General features: G+C 40.8%; 2 long non-coding RNA genes across 2 annotated transcripts; both read left to right on the forward strand.

Moving 5' to 3' along the window:
- The first annotated feature begins 5,412 nt into the window (after positions 1–5,412).
- Positions 5,413–10,343, forward strand: LOC127293098 (uncharacterized). The gene is made up of 3 exons (XR_007845605.2): positions 5,413–5,667; positions 5,768–5,839; positions 8,822–10,343. It is a non-coding gene; the product is annotated as an uncharacterized lncRNA (long non-coding RNA).
- A 1,493-nt stretch (positions 10,344–11,836) lies between these two features.
- LOC139830865 (uncharacterized) lies at positions 11,837–12,357 on the forward strand. The gene is made up of 2 exons (XR_011744369.1): positions 11,837–11,888; positions 12,006–12,357. It is a non-coding gene; the product is annotated as an uncharacterized lncRNA (long non-coding RNA).
- Positions 12,358–12,548: the final 191 nt, after the last annotated feature.

The following is a 12,548-nucleotide window of genomic DNA, read 5'->3' on the forward strand; positions in this document are numbered from 1 at the left end:
TTATTGCATTGTTGTGCCAAGTAAAGTCTTTGATAGTAAAGTCAATACTAGATTTGGATTACTGCGCAGAAACAGATTTCTTGCTGTCACGAATTTGGGCAGGGTTCTCTGTAGGTAACTCAGAAAAATCTGCCAATTTACGTGCGTGATCCTCAGATATGTACGCAACTTTCATTCAATTTGGGCATTTTCATCTGAGCAAGTCTGGTGCCTCTAAAAAATTTGTCTTACGGACTGTTCTGTTTTGACAGATTCTGCCTTTTATTTCGCATTGCCTGTTTTGCTATGTTTGATGGATTTCTTTGTTCCATTAACTTTCAGTAGCTTTGTGCAATGTTCAGAAGTGTTAAGAATGATTATGTCACCTCTGAATATATGGATTATGCACTGTCCCTCTAATGAGTTTGTTTTGAGTTTGGTGTGGAGGAAGTTTTCAAGGGTCAAGAGAGGAGGATGATACAATATGATTAAGAAGAGTGAAAAGTCCAAGCTTGGGGATGCCCCCGTGGTTCATCCCTGCATATTTTAAGAAGACTCAAGCGTCTAAGCTTGGGGATGCCCAAGGCATCCCTTCTTCATCGACAACTTATCAGGTCACCTCTAGTGAAACTATATTTTTATTCCGTCACATCTTATGTGCTTTACTTGGAGCGTCTGTTTGTTTTTGTTTGAATAAAATCGGATCCTAGCATTCTTTGTTTGGGAGAGAGACACGCTCCGCTGTTTCGTATGAACACATGTGTTCTTAGCTTTATCTTTAATGTTCATTGCGAAAGTTCGACTATTTCATTCATTACTATATGGTTGGAAACGGAAAATGCCGCATGTTGTAAATGGTATAATGTCTTGAATAATGTGATACTTGGCAATTGTTGTGCTCATATAGATCATGTTTAAGCTCTTGCATCATGTACCTTGCACCTATTAATGAAGAACTACATAGAGCTTGTTAAAATTTTGTTTGCATGATTGATCTCTAGAGTCTAGATATTTTCTGGTTGAGGTGTTTGAACAACAAGGAGACGATGTAAAGTCTTATAATACCTACAATATGTTCATATGTGAGCTTTGCTGCACCTTTTATACTTGAGTTTGCTTCAAACAACCTTGCTAGCCTAGCCTTGTATTGAGAGGAATTCTTCTCGTGCATCCAAATCCTTGAGCCAAATACTATGCCATTTGTGTCCACCATACCTACCTACCACATGGTATTTCTCTGCCATTCCAAAGTACATTACTTGAGTGCTACCTTTAAAATTCTATTCTTTGTCTTTACAATATATAGCTCATGGGAAAAATAGCCTTAAAAACTATTGTGGTGAAGAATATGTACTTATGTGTCTTATTTCTTAATAAGTTGCTTGTTGAGCGGTAACCATGTTTCTGGGGACGCCATCAACTCTTTTACCCTTTGTTGAATATCATGTGAGTTGCTATGCATGTTCATCTTGTCTGAAGTAAGGGAGATTTTCATGATAAAATGGTTTGAGTATGCATATTGTTAGAGAAGAACATTGGGCCGCTAACTAAAGCCATGATTCATGGTGGAAGTTTCAGTTTGGACACAAATCCTCAATCTCTTATGAGAATATTAACTGTTGTTGAATGCTTATGCATTAAAGAGGAGTCCATTATCTGTTGTCTATGTTGTCCCGGTATGGATGTCTAAGTTGAGAATAATCAAAAGCGAGAAATCCAATGCGAACTTTCTCCTTAGACCTTTGTACAGGAGGCATAGAGGTACCCCTTTGTGACACTTGGTTGAAACATATGTTATGAAATGATAATCCGCGTTAATCCAAGCTAATTAGGACAAGGTGCGAGCACTATTAGTATACTATGCATGAGGCTTGCAACTTATAGGATATCTTATACATAACACATATGATTTATTACTACCGTTGACAAAATTGTTTCTTGTTTTCAAAATCAAAAGCTCTAGCACAAATATAGTAATCCATGCTTCCCTCTGCGAAGGGCCATTCTTCTACTTATTTGTTGAGTCAGTTTACCTATTCTTTCTACCCCAGAAGCAAACACTTGTGTAAACTGTGTGCATTGATTCTTACATGTTTACCTATTGCACTTGTTATATTACTTTGTGTTGACAATTATCCATGAGATATATATGTTGAAGTTGAAAGCAACCGCTGAAACTTATATCTTCCTTTGTGTTGCTTCAATGCCTTTACTTTGAATTTATTGCTTTATGAGTAACTCTTATGCAAGTCTTATTGATGCTTATCTTGAAAGTACTATTCATGAAAAGTCTTTGCTATATGATTCATTTGTTTACTCATTATCTTCATCATTGCTTCGAATCGCTGCATTCATCTCATATGCTTTACAATAGTATGATCAAGATTATGATAGCATGTCACTTCAGAAATTATCTTTGTTATCGTTTACCTACTCGAGGGCGAGTAGGAACTAAGCTTGGGGATGCTTGATACGTCTCAAACGTATCTATAATTTCTTATGTTCCATGCTACTTTTATGATGATACTCACATGTTTTATACACATTATATGTCATTATTATGCATTTTCCGGCACTAACCTATTGATGAGATGCCGAAGAGCCAGTTGCTGTTTTCTGCTGTTTTTAGTTTCAGAAATCCTAGTAAGGAAATATTCTCGGAATTGGACGAAATCAACGCCCAGGGGCTTATTTTTCCACGAAGCTTCCAGAAGACCGAGGGAGATACGAAGTGGGGCCACGAGGTGACGCCACACTAGGGCGGCGCGGCCCAGGTGCTGGCCGCGCGGCCCTAGCGTGTGGGCCCCTCGTGACGCCCCCTGACCTGCCCTTCCGCCTACTTAAAGCCTTCGTCGCGAATACCCCAGTACCGAGAGCCACGATACGGAAAACCTTCCAGAGACGCCGCCGCCGCCAATCCCATCTCGGGGGATTCAGGAGATCGCCTCCGGCACCCTGCCGGAGAGGGGAATCATCTCCCGGAAGGCTCTTCGTCGCCATGATCACCTCCGGATCGATGTGTGAGTAGTTCACCCCTGGACTATGGGTCCATAGCAGTAGCTAGATGGTCGTCTTCTCCTCATTGTGCTATCATGTTAGATCTTGTGAGCTGCCTATCATGATCAAGATCATCTATTTGTAATGCTACATGTTGTGTTTGTTGGGATCCGATGAATATTGAATACTATGTCAAGTTGATTATCAATCTATCATATATGTTATTTATGTTCTTGCATGCTCTCCGTTGCTAGTAGAGGCTCTGGCCAAGTTGATACTTGTGACTCCAAGAGGGAGTATTTATGCTCGATAGTGGGTTCATGCCTCCATTAAATCTGGGACAGTGACAGAAAGTTCTAAGGTTGTGGATGTGTTGTTGCCACTAGGGATAAAACATCGATGCTTTGTCTAAGTATATTTGTGTTGATTACATTACGCATCATACTTATTGCAATTGTCTGTTGTTTACAACTTAATACCGGAAGGGGTTCGGATGATAACCTGAAAGTGGACTTTTTAGGCATAGATGCATGCTGGATAGCGGTCTATGTACTTTGTCGTAATGCCCTGATTAAATCTCATAGTACTCATCATGATATATGTATGTGCATTGTTATGCCTTCTTTATTTGTCAATTGCCCAACTGTAATTTGTTCACCCAACATCTGTTTATCTTATGGGAGAGACACCACTAGTGAACTGTGGACCCCGGTCCTATTCTTTACATCTGAAATACAATCTACTGCAATTGTTCTTACTGTTCTTCGCAAACAATCATCATCATCCACACTATACATCTAATCCTTTGTTTACAGCAAGCCGGTGAGATTGACAACCTCACTGTTATGTTGGGGCAAAGTATTTTGATTATGTTGTGCAGGTTCCACGTTGGCGCCGGAATCCCTGGTGTTGCGCCGCACTACATTTCGCCACCATCAACCTTCAACGTGCTTCTTGGCTCCTACTGGTTCGATTAACCTTGGTTTTTTCTGAGGGAAAACTTGCTACTGTACGCATCACACCTTCCTCTTGGGGTTCCCAACGGACGTGTGTTAACTGCACGCATCAAGAGACCAATTTATATGATAGATAGATGTATTATCAAGAGTCTCAAGTGAGTAAGTTAATCATATCGTTTGGAGAGAGCTCAAACCTTTGCATACTTAGCATCATCTTAGATTCTTGTTTCTTATCTTCTTGTTTCTTATCCATGTGAGGATTTAGAGATTGTGCCTATTCCTTCTATAAATGTTCCTACACTACTCGGCCAACCAGGGCACCTCACGGGGGCAAATCCATCTGGGTCGTTCGTCTGCCGCTGCACAGTCTTTCTGATTCACCTTGTCCGTTCGATCAGTTAATATTTTTCTCACTCGCGCCTTCTTTGGATGGGTCACTGATGACTGGACCCGAGCGCGTGTGCGGCCACCCGCGAGAGGCAGCGTGGGTGCTTGTTTGCGTACCTTTCATCGTCGTCATTTTCCTACGCGCGTGAGGTGAAAACCTAGATCGAGAAATGGCGTCCCCCACCTCCGCTCCCATCCCCCAATCATTCACCTCCTTCCTCCTCCCCCAACCCGCGCCGCCTCCTCTCCTCCTCCCAAGCAGGACGCAGCCGACGTGAGCAAGGAGGGAACTCGGGCGCCGCCGGAGAGCGGCCGCGGGGTGCTGCTGCGTGGAGCGCCAGTCACCGCCTCTCCTCCATGCCAAGCAGGATGCAACCGCATCGGGCGGGAGGCGATGGTCACCGCCGGTCGCGGGCGTCGCCGTGCGATGAGGAGGTGGGCGGCTCCTCCACACCAACGAAAGGGGGAAACCGAGCGGTGGCGGCGGCTGGCGGCGCTCGCCCTCGATTTCGTCCGAGCGTCCAGCGACGGCGGAAGGGAGCAAAAGAGGCGCGCTGGCAGAAGGCAGTAATCGAGCGGCGGCGGCGGCTAGACCGCGCGCGCCCTCGATTTCTTCCTCGGCACTCCTGGAGTGGAGATGCTCTCTTCCATAGTCGGTCGCCTCGCTGAGCCTAGCTGCACACCCTCGGTCGACTCCCGGTGTCGCGCGCTTGTCCGCCGCGCCCCAAGCCTGCTCAAGCCTCCAGGTATCCATTCCCTTCTTCTAGGCTTCAATCTCACGGGGCAGCCAACCAGATCGATTGGAGCAGCGACCCGATTGATTGGAGCAGCCACCGGAACGATTTTTTAGTTTTGATGGTGCCACAGCCGAAGCAATCAGCCGACATGCTGATCTGTTACTGAAAAAAATGACTTGGGTAGTATGGTGTGTTTTTCAGGCTGCGGTGGTGCTCCATGCGGTTTCGTGTCAGGCCATTCAGGCCTAGCCGAATATGGAGATGAAAACAATTGCTCCAATTGATGTCTGAAACAGATTTTTTAAATACCTTACTCCAAGGCACAAATTTCTATCGATGTAGTCTGTATTTGAGACACTCATTTACACACAAGTTCAGTGTCTGATTGCTCTAAAATAATCATGCTATCTGTTTACTATATACTAATACAATGATCTACATTATATTTGCAGCCTTGATGTTGATGAAGTTAAAAAGATAATTTATATTGATGTGAGAGTTCTCAGACGAGGAGGAAAAAACAGTTCCCTATTGCTGCTCTGTTGATGTTTTTCAGAAGGTTGGTCTTGTTCTTGGACCTGATTTTGTATGCTGCTTGGTGCTTCCAGGTGAGATGTGCTTCTACATTTATAATAGTTGGTGAGTTTTTTTTTGTGATATTATGTGCTGACAGTCATGCCATTTGTGAATTTGCATGTGAGGCTGAAGTTGGAGAGGATGCAGTTATAAATGGATAAAAATAGGGCACATGGCTTTTATCCAGCATTCAACAACCTCCAGGTAATGTTCTACTTTAACTTGCTGCATTTGGGGCACTAATAGCTGCAGTTGCTGATTATAAGTATGCTCGATCAATATGCACCCAGTTTGGGCAGAAGTCATGGTGTTAATGTCCTAAGAAATAACCGAATTATACTTTGTTTCGTTGTCCCTTTCTTTTTTCTTTTGATAGAGCACGTCATTGCATTTGAACACTTTAAGCCATTGAGAATTCAGTAGAGTTGATACTAGGTGCAAATGGTGTCTATTTCAGTCCTATAAAAAAGGCAACGATTGGATGGGCTTTGAGAACAGAGGCGAGGCTAGATGGAGCTTTGAGGGCCTCCAGTTTGATTATGGCTTGCCATATCTATTTCTCTACAGCAAGTACCACTTATATGTAATTTTTTTATCATTGCGCATATCGGTGCTTTCCTTTTCTCTATTTCCAATAATTAAGGTATTGGCAGCAGCTATTTTTTTTGGTATGCATTGAACCTTAGGGGGGAAAGTCTAACGAGTGTGTTCTGGTTAGTAGTTTCAAGCTTGCAACTGTACTTTTTATTCCGAATTTTGTGAGATTGATTGCCTGCCAAATCTTATTACGACATTCAGTTTGTCCATAAAGATTTCATTACAACATCCATCAACCATTCTAAAACCATGAGGGAGGATGCACCATTTCTCCTTATTTTGATATGTTGACACTTTTCAATCACCTTGATGCTTCAGTAGTAATCTGACAATGTCTTCGGTAGCACCGTAGCGGTCTGCACTTTCTTGACAGAATTGATTTTTATTAACGGGGCCAGTTGATGATGGCATCGTGCCACTTGAACATTGTTAAATCCTTACAACAAATAATAATTCTCCTACTGATTTCCTGATTGTACTTCTTTCCTACGAATTCTAGAAGATTGTTGCGAATTGGTTGTGAAAGCTAAACTGCTAGGTCATCGACTCATCCTATATTTGAACTACTGAAACTGAATTTCCCTCATTGGTTTATATTGATTTTTTTAGTAAATAGGAGCAAATTCTATAACTTGAATGCAAATATCAATGTTCAGCCAATAATCTAGAGTTTGATGTATCATTTAATTTTCAAAGTTAACTTTTGACTTATATAGCAGAGATTGGGATGACGACGATGATCAACCCAACTCTGATTTAGTTTAGCCCTTAAATCTGCTTGGAAAGAATATATATGTGCTCCCTTTTATTAGTCATTAATTATATGGAGTTGTTAGCTATTGGTGCTCCCAATATATTAAGAGAGGAGCAATATTAGTGCCCCTTGTGAAATGAGTAGATTTGTATTCATGTTTACCTTTGCCAGCTTCCAGCTTCAGTATATTTGTTCCTACAGCCAAGTAAGATGATTTGTTTATCCCTTAAATAGTTTTGTAGAGAATATATGTGTCAACTATTAGTGCTGCTAATTAAGTAAATTTGTATTTATGCTTACCTTCGGCAGATTCAGTATATTTGTTTCTGCAGCCAAGGAAGATGGTTTGTTTTAGGATGTTTTACCATTCTTCTCGCTTAGTAGTTTACTGTGGTTCTCTGTACTATTAAGAGAATTGTAGTGACGTGCTTATGATATGATAAGATTAGTATTTATGTTTATCTTTGGCAGATCCAATATTTATGTTGATTTTTTCATGTTTTGCGGACATGAGAGCTTCTTGGCCAGAGTATTCAGTCTGGAGCGCATGTTGCGTCAGGATTTGAGCTGGGTTCGTGTGCAGCTATAAGACTAAAGTAGAACCAATATTTTATCCGTGCTACTCTCGCTGACATTAGCTTGGTGGTTTTCTATGTCCCACTTGGTGTTAGCTTTCTTAATGCCCTAATGTTTCCATAGATGAAAGCTAGGACTAAAATTGACGCCTGTCCTATGTTACTGCCCTGTGCTATTGCTTCTAGGAGATTTGTATCTTCTCTAATGCCATGTTTCTGCAGTTCCGTCTGCATTTAAGCCCATCTTGATCCATGGTAATCCTCTGAAATCTGCATCGCTTCTTTTGCCTCTGCAACATACAACTCTCCATGTGATATGTGGCTATAGTTTAGATCACCAGGAAATTCTCCATTCGTAGCACCTCTTCATAAATTGTACTACGACGACAGGGGCAAGAGCTCAACCACTCGCTGCATGATTACGGTCTTAAGAAGCTTTTTGGGTTTCTCTTCTTATATTCAACAACTCTAGGATAATAAGAAGCTTGTTTATAGATCGGCGCCCAACCAATTTAAGACAACAAAAATAAATGTTTGCATATAGCGTTAGACCAACTTCCAAAAATAAAGATTTAAAAGCAGCAAAACTTTCCATAGAGATTATATGGTGGGGTATGCAATCCCATGCTATGCGATGACTCAGGTTGGATGTGAAGTAGAGAAGAGGGAGATTCAAGGAGAGGCGTATTTAGGATCAAGTGGAGCAGAGATTCTGACCTTGTCACTGTTTTCAAGATCGTAGCTTGAAAATGGGATTAAATAGTAGCTGTAAGTAACCATTTTTTTGCGATAGATCTGTAGGATGATATATCTCTCTCTTTCTCTCTCTTTGGTATGGTGAATAATTAAAGGTAAATTTTGATAAGTTTGTGCACAGTGTATAGCCTTAGTTAGTCATATAGGGTTCAGATGTGCACCAAGGTCATTTCCCTTTCCCATTACATAATTACCGTAGGTGTTCTGCTAATTATACCAATAGTTGGAGACAATAATTGAGGGTTAGTCTACTTTGTATGCCTTTTATCAGAAAGAAATCATGGCATAACTTGGGACTTAATATGCATACTGAAAATCACTATATCATCTCTTTTTACTGATATGTTCCATATAGTGTTCCTAAATTCTGTGCTGCCTGCTCAAGAAATTAGTCGCGTTCTTCTCCTCCTTGCGATATGGTCATATTCTTCTATTTTTCATTTACAGAACCTAAACTAGATGTTTTCACTTGTTGCTCGCTCAAGAAATTTGTTACTCAAACAGGTGGTCCAGGTGTTTGAGCAGGCTGATGAATCTGGAGCGAAACGATGTCAAGATGTTTTCATTTTTGCAGCATCGAGTTATGCTCTCTTGATATCAAACCAAAGTACACATGTGAATGGTTTTCACCTAGAACCCATTTCTTCACCTAGAACCCATTTCCATTGATATCAAGTAAGTCAAGTTGAAAGAAACGTAGTCTAGAGTAAAATAGTTAGGCAAGTTGAAAATAGAATTTATTAAATTCTTAAGTTTTGTTGTGGCCAATTTCTTGATTCTCATAATCTCCTTTTGTGGATTAATGGTTTTGGTTTAGATAGAAGAGCTCAGAAGGTTTATTAACTTTTTCCTAATAATATACATTGGTTTTTCAGAAATAACAATCGTGCAATTATATTTTTATGATGGTACTCCATTTTGTAATTACGATATCAGGTGTGAAATTGATAACCTTTAAGGGAGCAAGCTTCTTTTGCAAGCACTTTTTGATTTTGATGTTTTCCCTGGATGCAGGTTGTACTCACCATAGTCTATCAGCAACTCCCTTTATCCCCTCTCTTTATTTCTGTATTGTTAAATTAATCTCGATTAGGCATGTTAGCTGTTATCTAAATGTTGATTTTGATATTATGCGGCTTGGGCCAACCTACTGATGATGTTTACATAAATATTAATGCAGTATTCTGTTCAAGAGTTATTCTTTCTTTCACATCTGTTTGTCTGGCCATCAGGTTCATTGTCACGTGCTATATTATCATAGGTCATCGTCTTCTGCATGATTGACTATAACCAGTTCTGGTCGCTTGCTCAGGTAAGACTAAACAATCTGCAAGGAGCCTCTTTTTTCACAAAAAAAAAGTTAGCAGAAGTATGGTTACTACGCAATTGTGTATATTTTTCGAGTTTGATTATTAGTGTTATTCTGAATGGGCTGCTGAAGACGCGCGGTGCATCCTTTACCTTTACATGTTTCTGATAATGTGCCATTTTAACTCCTTTTCTTTACCTACAAATTCATCTGAGAGCTGCTCAAGCTTGGAGCTGCTTCTTTCTTAATCTGGTGAAAAGCTTCATAGTCAAGGTACATGCAAATTTAAGATCTGTACCAATCTAGCAAGAAATTATCTCTGGTACATACAGTTCGTTAAAAATGAGCCTGAAACATATATATCAACCCTTGTTCTGAATCATGTGTTTCAGTTAACAGTAGCAGTGCATCAGTTTGCTTAATTGTGTAAGTGTACTACCATTTTCTAGCCCATCACAGTGTAGCAAGTGAACTACCATTTTCTAGCCCATCACAGTGTAGTTTTTGTCTCTGGCGTTCAACAGAACTAGAAATGAGATGGTCTGCTCAAAATGCTGATTCGTAGCATTAGATAGGAAACATCAGTGCGTCATTAAATTAATATTGATTATATGTCTTTAAAGTTTTAATGACAGTAAGTTCAATTGCCAAGTCCAGTAAATTAGACCCACTTAGGTTTGCTAGAGTCCTTATAAATATTCTCTAATTTATTGCTGCCAGGAGTAGTGGCCAGTACCATCCAGCCATTGTTCGATGAAGACCACATACCAGCTCCACGTTTGGCAAAGATTCCTTGCAAGATGATGTTTAGTATCATGCTAGAGGACATGGTCTTCAAGATGTAAGATACAACTGCCATACAATGCTAAAGTTTTCTCACCACATGCTCTCTCTTGTATGTTCAATTTGGGGATATAGGTGGAGTTCGAGTGTAAAAGATGGAGGCGAATTGGCCGAGGTAGGTCTATATACGGGTGGCGGTTCGGTTCATTTAGCATGGAATGAAATTCTATTTCATCGAATATCCGCAATTTTTTCTTTGCTTACGATGTTTGCCATTATTGCCATTGTTCTATTGGAACTTTATTATTGTGGTCCTCAATTTTTCATTAGGCTGAAAACCTAAATTATTTACCCATACACATTTGTTCTTTGCTTTTTAGTGATGATCATGTTGTATTCTTATTGAAGAAGATAACACTACTTCATATGTACTTATGGAATGTGTTGTTGGCACCCAAAAAATACATGATATTGCCTTGTATGTTATACACATTCATTTCTCTTTGCTACGAACAAATGGGTAGGTGTACAAAATGTTACTTTCATGTTATACATTTGTTATCTTTATATAGTTGCTTCAAAGTTTTATTTTCCTTAAAAAAGACTGCTTATACAGACTTAAGGACTCTCACAGACCTGCTGAATTCTTAGACAACTTAAAAAAATCAGCCGAGCAAAACTTATGGTTACGTATTTGTGCGCCGGGATTTGGTGGCTGGATGAGGAAGAGGTGAGTGGAGGGTCTGAGCGCACCCCACGCCTCTGCTCGTCTTCTTCACTTCTATCCATGACTTCCCCGGCGGTGGCGTGGCGCCTGGTCTGCACACCGAACGACTCCTCTCCCCTTGCCAACAACTGAGTTGCCGGAGAAACCAGAGCAAGAGGTGGAGCTGAGCAGGAGCTGCGGCCTGATGGACCATGGATGAGCGAGGTTGCGACCTCCACGCCCGTCCAAAGGTGCACGAACATGTCCCAGGAGCTGGACCAACGTGTTCGGCAGCGAGCGTAGTCAGTCTTGAGACTAAGGTGAGTTTCCCATCCATCTTTCTTCACCTTTTGCTTCTGTCTCAAATAGATTTCTGAAGCATATTTTTGTGAGGTCGCGAGGTGTGAATAGGTCCTCAAGGTTTCCTGAAGCATATATTTGTGCATGATCTCGTGGCATCTAACAAAGGTATTGGAGAGCTGAGGCGTCGGTTACTATCCAGCCATGTATATTCCTCTCTGCTGGTGCAAGTTCATTTTATACCAGGAAATTTATATGAGAGTCCCTGCACATCCATTCTCATTAAGAAAATAATATTTACTCTCTACTATGTATGAGCTACTATTTACAGCACTTTTATTACCAAAAATATTTAGCAATGTACACCAAATGCATACCACTCAGCATGCCATCGTATTTGTTGCTTTTAGGAATGTGAGGCGGGAGTGGCGCTCCGCATACTAGCGCGTGCATCTGATAGCATGTACTATGAGGTGATCTTACAATAGCTTCTTCACAAGTTGGTGTTGGGAATGGTGTATCTTACAATGCTAATGTACATGAATTTGTTATAAATTTATCGCTCAAGCCTGAGACAGGTTATTTTTCAGGCTAGGTAGACGAGCTCCTGCGTTTATTTTGCTCTGCAGCGGAATAAGATGCATAATATCTTAACAAGATCAGGTCGCTTTTGCTGCGGATGACAATGTCGTATTTGGGGCATCAAGCATGTTAAACCCAAACTGGTCATCTGACCGATCAATGGAGTAATGTTAGTTGTAAGACGAATCACTAAGACATAGAAGATACTTTTGTACAGAGCGCCTTGGTTCCCTGACACCCATATTATGTAATTTTGTGCTACGGACTACTCCTGTTTAGTGGAAATCCATGCTATCACACTTGATCTATGTACAATGTATCAGCTACCCGATTGTACTTTATTTTGTTTTGGGTTTTCAACTGCATGTATGATTCATACCAGTTACTTTAGCTCACCGGCGGGCGAGGGCCGCGACTCGGGGTTAGGAAAAAGTCAAGGAGAATATAGCCCCCAGTTCCATATCCTTACTTTTACAATACATGCATGATTACAGTTATCAAAACTAAGGTCTAAATCAGTATTATTACATCAAATGAATTGAATAGTAGAA

The sequence above is a fragment of the Lolium perenne genome, chromosome 4 (assembly GCF_019359855.2).
Source record: "Lolium perenne isolate Kyuss_39 chromosome 4, Kyuss_2.0, whole genome shotgun sequence".
NCBI lineage: Eukaryota > Viridiplantae > Streptophyta > Magnoliopsida > Poales > Poaceae > Lolium > Lolium perenne.